At 47.5% G+C, this 15893-nt stretch overlaps 1 protein-coding gene across 1 annotated transcript in view; it reads left to right on the forward strand.

Annotated features, from left to right (window-relative positions):
- The first annotated feature begins 4672 nt into the window (after positions 1 to 4672).
- The window catches only part of PLOD2 (procollagen-lysine,2-oxoglutarate 5-dioxygenase 2), a 155828-nt gene continuing 144607 nt past the window's right edge, over positions 4673 to 15893 (forward strand). Inside the window, exon 1 of the mRNA XM_069975398.1 lies at positions 4673 to 4729. The gene's annotated coding sequence lies outside the window, so the exon portion shown is untranslated. The remainder of the gene's footprint in view (positions 4730 to 15893) is intronic.

Here is a 15893-nt window from a genome sequence, read left to right on the forward strand (position 1 = left end):
AAATAAGCCTGGTTTTCAGGTGTTAAAAATTACATATAGTTAGAAAAAAATAAAATATTTCTGGAGCTGAAGGGTTTAACAGTATATGAATTAAACTCTGGTGGATGTGAAGGGGTTAAAAGTGGTTGAATTGAAGTGTTGTGGATCTAAAGGGGTTAACAGTGGATGAATTAGATTGTAGTGGATGTGAAGGGGTTAACAGTGGGGGAATTGAACAGTTGTGGATCTGAAGGGGTTAACAGTGGGTGAATGGATCTGAAGGGGTTAAGAGTTGACATTCTTTAGTTAGGGCCCTATTTCACAGTAACGATAATCGGCCGGACCGGCCCCATTTGGCCCGATTCGGCCGATTATCGTTCGGTGAAATAGAGAGAATGATCAGCCGATGATCGTGTCATTGGCTGATCGTTCATTTAGGGCCAGACCTAAAATCATCGTTCCCCCACCGCGCATCGCTACGGTTGAATAGCGGTGCACGGCGGGCGACCGACGATTTGAGAAGAAACAGCAGCAGCATCATCATACATTACCTGGCTGCAGGGCTTCTTCTCTGCGCTGTCTTCATCCCCGGGTCCCGCGCTCTATCTTCTGAATGGCCGGTCAGCTGACGGAGCACTCAGCCAATCACAGGCCGGGACCGCTGCGGCCTGTGATTGGTTGAGTGGGGCCTGTCAGCTGACCGGCCATTCAGAAGATAGAGCGCGGGGGAACCCGGGGAGGAGATGGAGCGGAGGACAAGCCCTGCAGCTAGGTAATGTATGATGCTGCAAGGGCTGCAAGGACATCGGTAACGATGTCCTTGCAGCCCTCGCTCAACGATCATCGGGCCATGGAATAGGCCCAGTAAACGAGCGGCGATCTAGCAGATCGTCGCTCGTTCAAATCGTTGATCGGGCCCTGCTCGGCCCGTGGAATAGGACCCTTAGTCTTACATGTAGGTGTCACCCTATGATCTTCCTGGCACATTTTGAAGCCTGGAACTAACTAGTCCTGGCTATTACCGTAAAACATGGTATATAGGAGCACTGTTATTCCTAGTGCTGATAGTGCGACTCCATTTCAGTGAAGTGCTGATAGCGTAACTGCAGTCCATATCCCTGCACTGCTCCTCTACACACAGCACTTCCCATAGGCTATTGTTCCCCAACCTGTGGGTCACCAGCTGCTCCAAAACTACAACAGTCACAGCATGATAGGAGTTGTAGTTCTGCCACAGCTTGGGAGCCACAGGTTGGTGAACACTTATATTCTGTTTATTGTGTACAGGCTAATCCCCCTGACACCAGTGATTTACAGTCAGGGGATACAGTATACATGGTCCTGTTACAGTCAGGGGGTACAGTATACACGGTCCTGTTACAGTCAGGGGATACAGTATACACGGTCCTGTTACAGTCAGGGGGAACAGTATACACGGTCCTGTTACAGTCAGGGGATACAGTATACATGGTCCTGGTACATTCAGGGGGTACAGTATACATGGTCCTGGTACATTCAGGGGGTACAGTATACATGGTCCTGTTACATTCAGGGGGTACAGTATACATGGTCCTGTTACATTCAGGGGGTACAGTATACATGTCCTGTTACAGTCAGGTGGTACAGTATACATGGTCCTGTTACAGTCAGGGGGTACAGTATACATGGTCATGTTACAGTCAGGGGGTACAGTATACATGGTCCTGTTACAGTCAGGGGGTACAGTATACATGGTCCTGTTACATTCAGGGGGTACAGTATACATGGTCCTGTTACATTCAGGGGGTACAGTATACATGGTCCTGTTACAGTCAGGGGGTACAGTATACATGGTCCTGTTACATTCAGGGGGTACAGTATTCATGGTCCTGTTACACTCAGGGGGTACAGTATACACGGTCCTGTTACATTCAGGGGGTACAGTATACACGGTCCTGTTACATTCAGGGGGTACAGTATACATGGTCCTGTTACATTCAGGGGGTACAGTATACACGGTCCTGTTACATTCAGGGGGTACAGTATACATGGTCCTGTTACAGTCAGGGGGTACAGTATACATGGTCCTGTTATATTTAGAGGGTACAGTATACATACTGGACTCTCACATATAGTCTGCAGTGTGGTAATACTCTGCAGAGCCTGTGATGACGAAGTATCAGCCCCCACATACAGTATAGCCTCCTGGCTGTCCCCGCATAGTATACAGTCTACACTGGGGGGGGCGCCATTTGCCTTCTCTGCCTAGGGCACCAAAACTCCTTGTCCCGGCCCTGACCATCACTGTCAGTTTCAATGTGATTCCATACTCGCATACTTTACCATGCTCAGTGATACAGGAGACAAGGACTGGATGCATTATTTCCAGTGTGTATAAGAAAGAGAAGGGGGAAATTTCTACTTACTGGTTCTTTGATGTCTTACAGGGAGAACAGAGAGTTGTGTCAGTGCCATGAAATGCTTCTCTAGCAATTCCCTAATCTCATGTTATGGTGGGATTCTGGGTGGTGACCAGCACAAAAGAGACACTCTTCTCTGCCTATGGCAGCCTCCTCTGACCTTCCATCTTAACAGAGTTGTAGCTAAACTACTTCACTGTCCTAGTACTGCATGTGCATACCCTGGTCAAGGCAGAATAATACCTTAACCCACTAGCCCTCTGCTAACTACACCCCTACCTACCTAGCCTTGTACTGCTTGTACACAGCCGGTTAGATTCAATGATGACTTATCTCTCAAAGAACAAAGAGGTTTGGCGATGATTTTCCATTATGCCTGACCCCCTATGTCCACTGACATTTGTCGGAGGACTCTCCGGAGAGCCACATACACCTTATACTGAATATATGATATTATGGCCCCTTTTAGACATCATGTCACACATGCAGTTCATATGGCCCCATACACACATCTGTAGGTGTTAGGCTGGGTTTACATATATAAGTTGGCGTCAATTGCAGTTTTTTATCTAAAAACTGACCACAACTGATGCCAAAAATGCATCAGTTGTCATCAGTTTTTCTATCCTTTTTTCAGCAAAAACCATCAGTTGCCATAAGTTGTCATCAGTTGCCATCAGTTGTCACAATTTGCTCTCATCAGTTGACATTTCTTTTCCCTATAGGTTTTATATAGTATAGTGGCAGCCCCTACACTGCTCTACATAAAGTAATGCAAATGGAGTTTCCAGGGTGTACATGCTACCGCACCCCTGCATGCATGTATTCAGTGGTGGATTTTAATGTTTGCGATTTTTTTTCACTTTTTTATTACAATTTTTCTGGATTTGATGCAACCAAAAATGCGCAATTTGCACTTTTGGATTTTTGTGCGCTTGCGCCGTTTACCGTGCGAGATCAGGACTGTGATAAATTAAATAGTTTTGGCGATTACGCACGCGGCCATACCAAACATGTTTATTTATTTATTTATTTATTTTATTTATAACATGGGAAAAGGGGGGTGATTCAAACTTTTATTAGGGGAGGTTTTTTTTATTAATAATAACACTTTTTTTTTTTTTTTTTTTACACTTATACTAGAAGCATGAAGCACCCGGGACCGCGGCAGTTCAGAGCGGGGTCGCCGCACGGCCACGCTCTGAACTGCCATAATGAATGCAGGGCGCCTGACCCCCCCACAAACACACACATACCCACCTTGACCCACCTACACTACCCCACCCCTCACACACACACACCTTGACCCACCCACACTACCCCACCTACCCCCCCTCCACACACACACACACACACACACCTTGACCCGCCCACACTACTACCCCACCTCCCCCCCACACACACACACCTTGACCCACCCACACTACCCCACCAGACCCACCCACCCCAACACACTACCCCACCTGATCCACCCACACACCACCACCCTTATCCAACCACACACACCTCCCAACCTGACCCCCCCCCCCCCCACAAACACACCAATGAAACCTGACCCCACACAACCCCACCTGACCCCCTGCACAGTATACCATCTGACCCCAACACACACTACCCCAATCCCACACATTGGGGCTTTGGTGTGCTGCCAGAGAGCCTGTTCTCGGAGCACCGGAGGCTAGAGCCGGACGAATGAATACAGCATCCGTCATCACACGGCTTGCCTCCGGGGCTCCATTCACTTCAGTGAGAAAAGCGCCGGAGGGAAACGCATTATTGAACTGATCCCATTGTTTTCAATGGGATCGTTCAATATACGCGGCGTGCAAAAAGTGACTGTGCGGCGTCACTTTTTGCACGCCGCATATATTGAGCGATCCCATTGAAAACAATGGGATCAGTTCAATAATGCGTTTCCCTCCGGCGCTTTTCTCATGCGCCGGAGGGAAACGCCGCCGGACATATGTAAACCCGGCCTTACCAATCCATTTTGGGGCCATGATTTTTGCCACAAAACAATGATTAAGCCATTAAGCATAGTTGCCAACAGTCCTGTTTTTGCCGGGACTGTCCCCAATTTGACAAGGCAGTCCTGGCAAATTAATGTCTCGGGCATGTCTCGGCAAGCCTCACCCCCGTAACATCACGGCCCGCCCCGTAACTGCCCCCAATGCTAACTATAAGCCTAAGTAAAGTAAAGCTGGCAGTAATGGCTGGAGGCTGTATATTCTACCTCCAGCCACTAGATGCCGCTCTCTCCTCCTAGCTCTAGGTCCTGGCAGGGACACCACTCCTGCCCCTGCTAAAAGAGCCTGAAGGAAATTAAGATGGCTGTGTGCTGAAGAGAGCAGGTAATGGTGAGGAGCCCACATGAGGGGGATAATGGAGGTGTGGTAGTCCAGGAGAATAGTAATCAGAGCTGTGACTGGTATACACTGTATACACAGCTCTGATTACCAGTCTCCCAGCCTCTCACACCAATGTATATAGCTTTACTTCCTTCAGCATCATTCCCTCATGTGGGCTCCTCAGTATACCAGCAGTCTCCCACCTCACTGTATTATACTGGTGGTATAATGAAGGGTCCACATGAGGGGATTATATACCAGTATATACCAGTCACACCACACTGTATTGCACTGGTGGTATAATGAGGGGCCGACATGAGGGGATTATATACCAGTATATACCAGTCACACCACACTGTATTTTACTGGTGGTTTAATGAGGGGCCCACATGAGTGGTATTATGCTGAAGGAGATAAAGCTTCAGTCTGCCCCAGTCACCACCCTGTCTGCCCCAGCTAACCCCAGTCTGCCTCAGTCACCCCCCAGTCTGCCCCAGCTACCCCCAGTCACCCCCCTCAGTCTGCTTCTGTCACCCCCAGTCTGCCCCAGCTACTTGCAGTCTGCCCTCACCCCCAGTTTGCCCCAGCTACCCCCAGTCTGCCCCAGCTAAGCGCAGTCTGTTCATCACCCCCAGCTATCCCCATTCTGCTCCAGCTACCCCCATTCTGCTCCAGTCACCCCCAATTTGCTTCAGTCATCCCCCAGTCACAACCAGTCTTTCCCAGTCTCCCCCCAGTCTGCTCCAGTCACCCTTAGTCTGCTCCAGTCACCCCCAGCTACCGCAGTCTGCCTTGGTTACGCTCAGTCTGCCCCAGTCACTTCCGTGTCTGCTTCAGCTACCCCCAGTCTGCTCCAGTCACCCCCAGTCTGCTATTGTCACCCCCAGTCTCCCTCCAGTCTTTCCCAGTCTCCCCCAGTCTGCTCCAGTCTCCCCCCAGTCATCCCTAGTCTGCCCCAGTCACTTCCCAGTCCGCTCGTCACCCCCAGTCTTACCCAGTCTTCTCCAGTCTGCTCTAGTTACCCCCAGTCTGCCACAGGTACCCCAGTCCGCCCCATTCACCCCCAGCTACCAAACGGGGCCCCATGCAGTTGTTTGCAGACTACAAATTACACCCCTGTCCTTCATATGTTCCTGTACTACTACACCCCTCATCTGTTCCTGTACTACTACTGTACCCCTCATCTTTTTCTGTACTGCTACTACACCCCTCATCTATTCCTGTAGCACTACTACTACAACCCTCATCCTTTTGTGTTCTGACTGAAAAGTTCTGGGGAAAAAAAACACCCAAAACACTGGTGACAAGCCATACCCCGTAAACCACACCCCTGATAGGCCACACCCACCAAAACCACACCCACAATAAGCCACACACCTTGTTGTCAACGCTAAAGTGTCCCTGGAAAAATTTTTCAAATGTTGGCAACTATGCATTAAGTAACCTATCTGACAGTATGTCACTGCAATGACACATTTAAATTCCCGTCTATGGTACTGATGTGTGACTGGGACCTAAGGATGCAGTCACACATACCGGATCCTATATGTGTAAATGCATCCTTAAATTAAAAAGTATAGAAATGTCCGTAAAATTTTCCGAGACTGAACCACAAGTGTTCCTCTTTGGCTGTCTAAAAAGTTGTGAGGTATGTATTACTGTGTGATGGCTGTATACTGCAGGGGGCATTATTACTATGGGGGCTGTACACAGCAGAGCGCATTATTACTGTCGGGGGGGGGGAAGCTGTATACATTAAGGAGCATTATTACTGTGGTTTAGCAGGGGTTATTATTACTATGGGGGGGGTCACAACAGGGGGCATTACTACTATTGAATTACTACTGTATGGGGGGCTATAGGTAAAAAAAAAAAAAAGAAAGTTGAAGGAAAAGTGCGGAGCCTAAGATGTTTGTCTGGCAGGTTTTGAAGAGATGAATTACCAGCAGAAAGAAACCATCATGGAGGCCTGGGCCGGATTGAGAGGAAAAGGTAAAGTGATGCTTTAGATTGAAGAAGACGTTACCTGTGAGACACTAAATGAAGTGTGTGTGTGTGTGTGTGTGTGTGTGTGTGAAATTGTTGGGAACTTGTTTGGAATAAACAGTATTCATAAAGAAGAATACTGAATATTCATTAAGAATTGGTGAGTTGCCGCTCCTTTTCTTTCATTTCTGGAAAAAATAATGAATTTAACTGGGAACATATAGTCAGCAAATTTAGCCTTTTTTAATATAGATTTTAATTTCGAATGTATTTTAGGGGTGTTTATGGGTTTTGTTATAACCATCAATCTAATTGCCAAATTTTCATGACTGCAGTTATCAAATTGGCCACTAGATGTCAGTACAAGCTTTAGTTAGTGAAGTGGTTCAGAAGCAGGCTGTTTAGTTATTAATAATAATAGTAATGATTCAGTTGGCCTCAGCTGCCATTGTAGGCAGTCCCATATATTATGTTAAAGCATGTTATAAAAGAATATGAAAATGTATAAAACAAAAGATCACTTGCTTTTTGCAGGTTTTTTTTTCTTAATTTTTACAAGTAATAAACATAACTAAAGCTTTATAAATTTTGTATCACTGTAAATGTACTGACCCACAGAATAAAATGAACATGCCAATTTCATTCTTCATTGGCTGAGCCCCTTATCTGGCCTCTACCTTACTGAGCATGCTTTTAAGGAAGCTGCAGTAAAGACATACCAAAACATCTCAACAGAGGAAGCTCAGCACTTGGTGATGTCAGTAGGTAAGGATGGCAGAACTAGTGTAATATATGAGCACAGGAATGAAATAATTGGCAGATTATGCAAAACTTTCAGTTATCAATTAACTGAGAAACTATGGGTTATCAGGGCTGTATTTGTTGTGCTGCCCTAGACACCAACCCTGAATACGCCCCCATTAAAGGCCTACATTTAGCAGTTATTGCCATAATTCCTTTATTTCTGAGCAATTTGTTTGCAAACGGGCGTACATTTACGCCCGCGGTTTCCCCGATCGCTGTGTGTAACCCCTCCCGTGCCGACGATCGCCGCTATTGGCTGATCAATTCCGGTCAGCCAATAGTTGCAATCTGCAGCTTTCAGGGTCATCGGTGACCCGGAAAGCAATGGCGGTCGGTGCTGTCCAAGAATGGCACCGACCGCCATTACTGTTAAAAGTAATGGTGGCCACGGTGCTAAATCCCGATCGCCGTGATCGGCCGGCCGATCACGGCGATATAAGTTGCCCAGGAAAAGGTTAAATACCTGCTGTGCACACCTTATCTAGGTAGCTGAGGTGTCCAGAGCAGGTATTGACCCATACTCACCTGATCCAGCATCTTTCCAATTATTATTTTTTAAAATTTTCAGCAACTCCTCCTTTTTGGCGTAGGGTGTTTTTTTTCCTTTATCCTACTGCCACGGTCTGCTGATAAGTGCGGCATTTATCAGCAACACCATTTTTGGCGAAGGTTTTTTTTTTTATACTTAATGTTAAAAAAACATGTAAAAAACACTATTACACTACACGAAATAAAGTTTTACACTACACCACTACAAATTTACAAACCCCATTTACCAATCCCCATATAAAGATGGCCCCCAGGGTGTTTTCGGTGGAGGACGCATACGCTATTATTGCCTCCGACACCGAAACAGCCAGTGAGGATGAATGGGGGATCCTTTTTTCCTCCATTCATCACTTACAGATATAGGGTAGGTGCACACTGCGGAATGGCGAAGGATAACCCTTTGTGCATTCCGCAGCTGGCACCCGCCGCAAGACTGATGCGGGCGCGCACGTCTCCGCACATGTCATAGACTCCATTCTATGCACGGGCGGATTCCATCGTCCATCCAAAGAATGAACGTTTTCATTCTTTGGACAGAGGGCGAAATCCGCCTGTGCGCAGGATGGAGTCTATGACACGGATGGAGACGCGCACCTGCATTAGTCCGCCGGCGGGTGCCAGCTGCGGAATGCACAAAGGGTTATCCTTTGCTAATCCGCAGTGTGCACGTACCCCTAGAGTGTATGAAGGAAGGGACACCCGAATCCAGCCCCCACCATGCCCCCCCCCCATCCTCGGAGTTAGTGGGAAGATCGTTTGGGAACTGATCTTCCCACTGCTGGATAAAGGTTACCACCTGTACGGGGATAACTTTTATACCAGCACCCCCTCTTCCGGTCCCTCGCTGCCCGAGCTACTGTAGCTTGCGGCAGGATCCGAAAATATCAGCAGTAATAGAGCCCTAATATTTAGCAGCCATGGAGCGGACCCAGCGCTTCTGGATATTAAGGACCCCATATCGCACCAGGGCAACATTTTCCAGGTCACGTCCCCCGCACTGGAAAACAGGGGACCCCAGAAGAAGTGCAGAGTGTGGCGTAACAGGGGGATCAGGAAGGACACCATTTTCCAGTGTGACACCTGTACAGGATCGCTTCAAGGCGTACCACACGTCATTGGAGTTCTAAATTTTCTAAATTCCTTCCCTCTCCTATTTCAGGGGTCACTTTGATCCAGGGATTATTCTGATTGCCATTATGGAGTCGGGAAGGAATTTTTTCCCTGTGATGAGGCTACTGTCATCTGCCTCACAAGGGTTTTTTGCCTTCCTCTGGATCAACCCAGGTTGAATTTGATGGTCATTTTCAACCTTATAAACTAATAATTGGCCTAATACCCCCAAATAAATAAAAAATTGTCTCTTTTCCCCAATTAAATAGGTATGGCTGCCATACCTATTTAAGACTTGCCATGATGCAATTACAAAGCCCCTGTGCGGCCAGGACAGTAGAAATTTCCTACAAGTGACCCCCTTCTGGAAACTACACCCCATAGGGAATCTAACAAGGGGGGCAACAGGGATATGGCCCCCTGGTGACTGACACATTTGTGCCGTGAAAATGAAAAAAAAAACAATTTTTATTTTCACACCACATGTTCTACATATGTGCCGGTCACTAGTGGGGTCCATATGCTCACTGCACCCCTTGTTACATTCCTTGAGGGGTGTAGTTTCCAGAATGGGGTCACTTGTTAGGGGTTCCTACTGTCCTGGCAGCACAGGAGCTTTTTAATTGCAACATGGCCTCCATCCTCCATTCCAGCCTCTGAACGGCGCTCTGTCCCTTTGGTGGCTTGCCCTGTGCCCATATGGCACATTATGTCCACATGTGGGGTATTTTCGTACTCAGGGAAAATTACCCTACACGTTTTGCATTCATTTCCTTTTTTAACCCCTTGTGGAAATGGAAAAAAATCAAGGCTAGACCAACATTTAGTGTAAAAATACGTCGACTACGCTTTTGAGTCCTGCACAAAAGCCGTGTACGTCCGGTAAATGAGCAGAACGTTGTCACATAATGACTCTGTCCTGCTCATTTAAGTCAATGCGGCAGTCGGCCGCACGTTGGGCTGCACGGCAGCATCCTTTTCTCACTGATTCCCGACGTGCAGCCCGACGTGTGGACAAAAACGCAATATGAACATACCCTAAGCCTTCAAAGGGAAGGAGCGCCATTTGGCTTTTGGAGGCTGGATTTGGCTGGAATGGATTTTGAGGGCCATGTTGCATTTAAAAGGCCCTTGTGTTGCCAAGATGAAACCCCTCACAAGTGACCCCATTATAGAAACTACCCTCAAGGAATGTAACAAGGGGTGTAGTGAGCATATGGACCCCACTGGTGACGGGTAAAAATGTGGAACAATGTGGCGTGAAAATAAAATATTAAATTTTTTACACTATAATGTTAGTCTAGCCTTGATTTTTTTAATTTTCACAAGGGGTTGAAAGATAAAAATAACACTGAATATGTGTAGAGCAATTTACCCCGACGCCGTACATACCCCACATGTGGACATAAAGCGCCATGTGGGCGCAGGGCAAGCCTCCAAAGGGAAGGAGCGCCATTTGGATTTTGGAGGCTGGATTTGGCTAGAATGGATGATGAACGCCATGTTGCATTTACAGAGCCCTCGTGCTGCCAAAACACTGGAAACCCCCCACAAGTGACCCCATTCTGGAAATTACACCCCTTAAGGACTCTAACAAGGGGTGCAATGAGGATATGGACTCCTTGATGACGGGCAAATATGTGCCGTGAAAGTGAAAAAAAGAAAATTTCCCTTTCACGTCACATTGTTCCACATTTGAGCCCGTCACCAGTGGGGTCCATATGTTCACTGCACCCCTTGTTAGATTCATTGAGGGGTGTAGTTTCCAGAATGGGGTCACTTGTGGGGGGTCTCCAGTGTTTTGGCAGCACGAGGGCTCTGTAAATGCGACATGGCCCTTGAAATCCATTCTAATAAAATTAAAATTTTTTTTTCTTTTTTCACGCCACATTGTTCTGAAAATCTGTGAAGCACCTGTGGGGTCCAAATGCTCACCGCACCCCTTGTTACATTCCTTGAGGGGTGTAGTTTTCTAAATGGTGTCCCTTTAGGGGTGTTTTTTAGGTTTTGGCACCCCAGAGCCTCTGCCAACCTAAAGTGGTACAGTCAAAAATGACCAAATATAATGGAGGTGTTGAAATTCACTAGGCGCTCCCTTATATCTGAGGCTTGTGGTTGCGTCAAACAACGCATTAGGGCCACATATGGGGTATTTCTATAAGCTGCAGAAACGGGGCAATAAATATTGGGGTGCATTTCTCTGGTAATAGGTTTATAATTATGAAAGATATTGGATTACAATAAAATCTCTGCACAGAAAATTAAAATTTTCAAATTTCTTACACACTTAGCTTTTTTTCTGTGACTCCCCTAAAGGGTTAAAACACTTTTTGGATGTGCTTTTGCAGATTGTGGGGGGTGCAGTTTCTGAATTGGGGTGCTTTGTGGGGTTTTCTAACATACAGTCCCCTCAAATACACTTTTAGGGTGCCTTCACACGTACCGCATCGCGATAAAAACGCAGCGATAAAAACACAGCGTTAAATACGCAGCGATATGGTACATGTGAAGCTAACCTTAGGGGACGTTCACACTTACCGGATCCGCAGCTGATTTACTGCAGCGGATCCACAGCAGATTTCATTTAATCAGAATCAGCCGGATAGGTAAAAGCATCCCAAAGTTATTAATGAATAAAATGACACAGGTCATATTCATAAAATTTGCCTTGGTCCTTAAGGGGTTCAAGGGGTATTCCGCTCAAACAAAACTTTTATATGTTGCTGCCCATGATGAGACTAACAATTCATTTCATACTTGTTATTATCTATTCAGTCTCCTTCCCCCAGTTCTGAGCTGCTGCTTTCTGCTGAAGACACAAAAAAAACCTGTGTGTGAGCTGTTCTCTCTGTCTCCCCCTTCCTTACCCTTTCTTTCCCAGATGGCTAATATAAACAAATCCTTATCTGCAATTGTGTAGCTTCTTTTTAATGCTAGAAGGGTTAATCTGAGGTCAAGTTGCTGATGAACTGTGATTAATCCTCCCAGCATTACAAAGTTGCAGATAATGTCAGGGACTTGTCTACATCAACCGTCCTGGGAGGGGGAGACACAGAGAAAAGCTCACACACTTTTATTTGTGTCTTCAGCAGAAAACAGCAGCTCAGAACTGGGGGAAGGAGATGGAACAGATAATAACACGTATTTGGTTCTTTGGTTAATTTTTTGAATAGTTTACCTAACAAACTACAGTCTCATACATAGTAACACCTCATACATACTAACATCTCATACATGGTACAATGGAATTAAGGTAACATAAGGAAAAATATTACTTCAGACAACCCTCTTACATATACATTCAGGACGTCAGCCAGGCACTGACTACATAGTTTTACAACTGGCTTGGTTACCGTGGAAGTACTATGGGGCACATGTGGCAGGGTCCCACAGCACCCACATCTGCCACTACTGGCAGGGCTTCCTGAACTGCACCTTCAGCCACAAGATGGTCCACTCTCCAGGCACAGTCCCTTGGCGTTCGTTCTCCTACCTCACTGATGCATGAGTGATGGCACTCATGCTCCAGGGATCTGGAGAACGCTGCAGGGCTTCACCATACATACAGCATGTGCACACGCCTCCTCGTCCTCAGTATATGCAATATATAGATGTCTACACGCCTCCTTCTACTCAATATACACAGTATATAAATGTATACAGGCAGGAAGACCGCCAGACTGCAGGTCATACTTTGCGCAGTGGTGAGGGGCAGAGCAGGAAGAGGCGGCAGGGTCTATGCCAGATGTTTGGGGCTCCAGCTGCTAGGTCAGTGGCTCCTTGTCCTGATTGTGGCCATAACCCTGCACCAGGAGCTGTCCGGGCATGCCAAGCTGCCCAGGTATTAACCATCTCACAACCACACCATGACATTAACCTTCTCAGCGCCACACCCAAACTGCAAAACACCCCTCAGCACCACACACTGCAATACATTAACCCCCCCACCACCACACACTGCAAGACATTAACCCCCTCAGCACCACACAATGCAAGACATTAACCCCCTCAGCACCACACGCTGCAATACATTAACCCCCTCACCACCACACACTGCAAGACATTAACCCCCTCAGCACCACACAATGCAAGAAATTAATCCCCTCAGCACCACACGCTGCAAGACTTTAACCCCCTCACCACAACACGCTGAAAGACATTAACCCCCTCACTACAACACAATGCAAGACATTAGCCCCCTCAGCATCACACGCTGCAAGACATTAACCCCCTCACCACCACACACTGCAAGACATTAGCCCCTCAGCACCACACACTGCAAGACATTAACCCCCTCACCACCATACACTGCAAGACATTAGCCCCTCAGCACCACACACTGCAAGACATTAACCCCCTCACCACCACACTGCAAGACATTAGCCCCCTCAGCACCACACACTGCAAGACATTAGCCCCCTCAGCACCACACGCTGCAACATATTAACCCCCTCAGCACCACACAAGACAAGACATTAACCCCCTCACCACCACACTGCAAGACATTAGCCCCCTCAGCACCACACGCTGCAAGACATTAGCCCCCTCAGCACCACACTCTGCAACATATTAACCCCCTCAGCACCACACAAGACAAGACATTAACCCCCTCAGCACCACACGCTGCAAGACATTAACCCCCCCAGCACCACACAAGACAAGACATTAACCCCCTCAGCACCACACAAGACAAGACATTAACCCCCTCAGCACCACACGCTGCAAGACATTAACCCCCCCAGCACCACACAAGACAAGACATTAACCCCCTCAGCACCACACACTGCAAGACATTAACCCCCTCAGCACCACACAATGCAAGACATTAACCCCCTCAGCACCACACAATGCAAGACATTAACCCCCTCAGCACCACACGCTGCAATACATTAACCTTCTCACCACCACACGCTGCAATACATTAACCTTCTCACCACCACACACTGCAAGACATTAACCCCCTCAGCACCACACAATGCAAGAAATTAACCCCCTCACCACAACACGCTGAAAGATATTAACCCCCTCACTACAACACAATGCAAGACATTAGCCCCCTCAGCATCACACCCTGCAAGACATTAACCCCCTCACCACCACACACTGCAAGATATTAGCCCCTCAGCACCACACAATGCAAGACATTAACCCGCTCACCACCACACTGCAAGACATTAGCCCCCTCAGCACCACACGCTGCAAGACATTAGCCCCCTCAGCACCACACACTGCAACATATTAACCCCCTCAGCACCACACAAGACAAGACATTAACCCCCTCACCACCACACGCTGCAAGACATTAACCCCCTACAAGACATTAACACACTGCAAGATATTAGCCCCCTGCAAGACATTAACACACTGCAAGATATTAGCCCCTCAGCACCACACGCTGCAAGACATTAACCCCCTGCAAGACATTAACACACTGCAAGATATTAACCCCCTGCAAGACATTAACACACTGCAAGATATTAGCCCCTCAGCACCACACAATGCAAGACATTAACCCGCTCACCACCACACTGCAAGACATTAGCCCCCTCAGCACCACACGCTGCAAGACATTAGCCCCCTCAGCACCACACGCTGCAACATATTAACCCCCTCAGCACCACACAAGACAAGACATTAACCCCCTCACCACCACACGCTGCAAGACATTAACCCCCTCAGCACCACACAAGACAAGACATTAACCCCCTCAACACCACACGCTGCAAGACATTAACCCCCCCAGCACCACACAAGACAAGACATTAACCCCCTCAGCACCACACACTGCAAGACATTAACCCCCCCAGCACCACACAAGACAAGACATTAACCCCGCCAGCACCACACAAGACAAGACATTAACCCTCTTAGCACCACACACTGCAAGATATTAACCTCCACAACACCACACACTGCAAGACATTAACCCCCTCAGCACCACACACTGCAAGATATTACCCCCTCAGCACCACACACTCCAGGAGGGGGGAATACAGTATTTATGGGACCCCATATAGTTTCTTGCTATGGGACCCCAAGAATCCTAGCTACTCCCCTGGCATCTGGGTATTAAGATATAATCCTTATAGTTATAATTACGTTAGATTGTTTAGTATTTTTTAAGCCTGTGACATTGAAGGGACTATGTAAAAAAATTATCTGTTATTCCCTAATAAAGTTTAAGGGGTAGTGCGGCAGTAAAGAATTATTGACAGAATAACACACATTACAAAGTTCTACAACTTTGTAATGTATGTTATGTCTGTGAATGGCCCCCTTCCCCGTGTCCCACCACCCCCACCCGTGTACCCGGAAGTGTGGTGCGCTATACATACCTGTCACGTGCCGACTCGTCTCTGATCTTCAGTCTGCGATGTCGTCTTCGGACGGCCGGGCCGAATCCCTCCGAGCGTCCTGGGTCCCGGCCGCCCTCTTCAGCTCAGCCAATCGCCAGTTATGCTCAGCCAATCGCGGCTGAGCAGCCGATGACGCTGAAGAGGGCGGCTGGCACTCAGGACGCTCGGAGGGATTCGGCCCGGCCATCCAAAGACGTCATTGCAGACTGAAGATCGGAGACGAGTCGGCACGTGACAGGTATGTATAGCGCACCACACTTCCGGGTACACAGGTGGGGGTGGTGGGACACGGGGAAGGGGGCCATTCAAAGACATAACATACATTACAAAGTTGTATAACTTTGTAATGTGTGTTATTCTGT

The sequence above is a fragment of the Dendropsophus ebraccatus genome, chromosome 6 (genome assembly GCF_027789765.1).
Source record: "Dendropsophus ebraccatus isolate aDenEbr1 chromosome 6, aDenEbr1.pat, whole genome shotgun sequence".
NCBI lineage: Eukaryota > Metazoa > Chordata > Amphibia > Anura > Hylidae > Dendropsophus > Dendropsophus ebraccatus.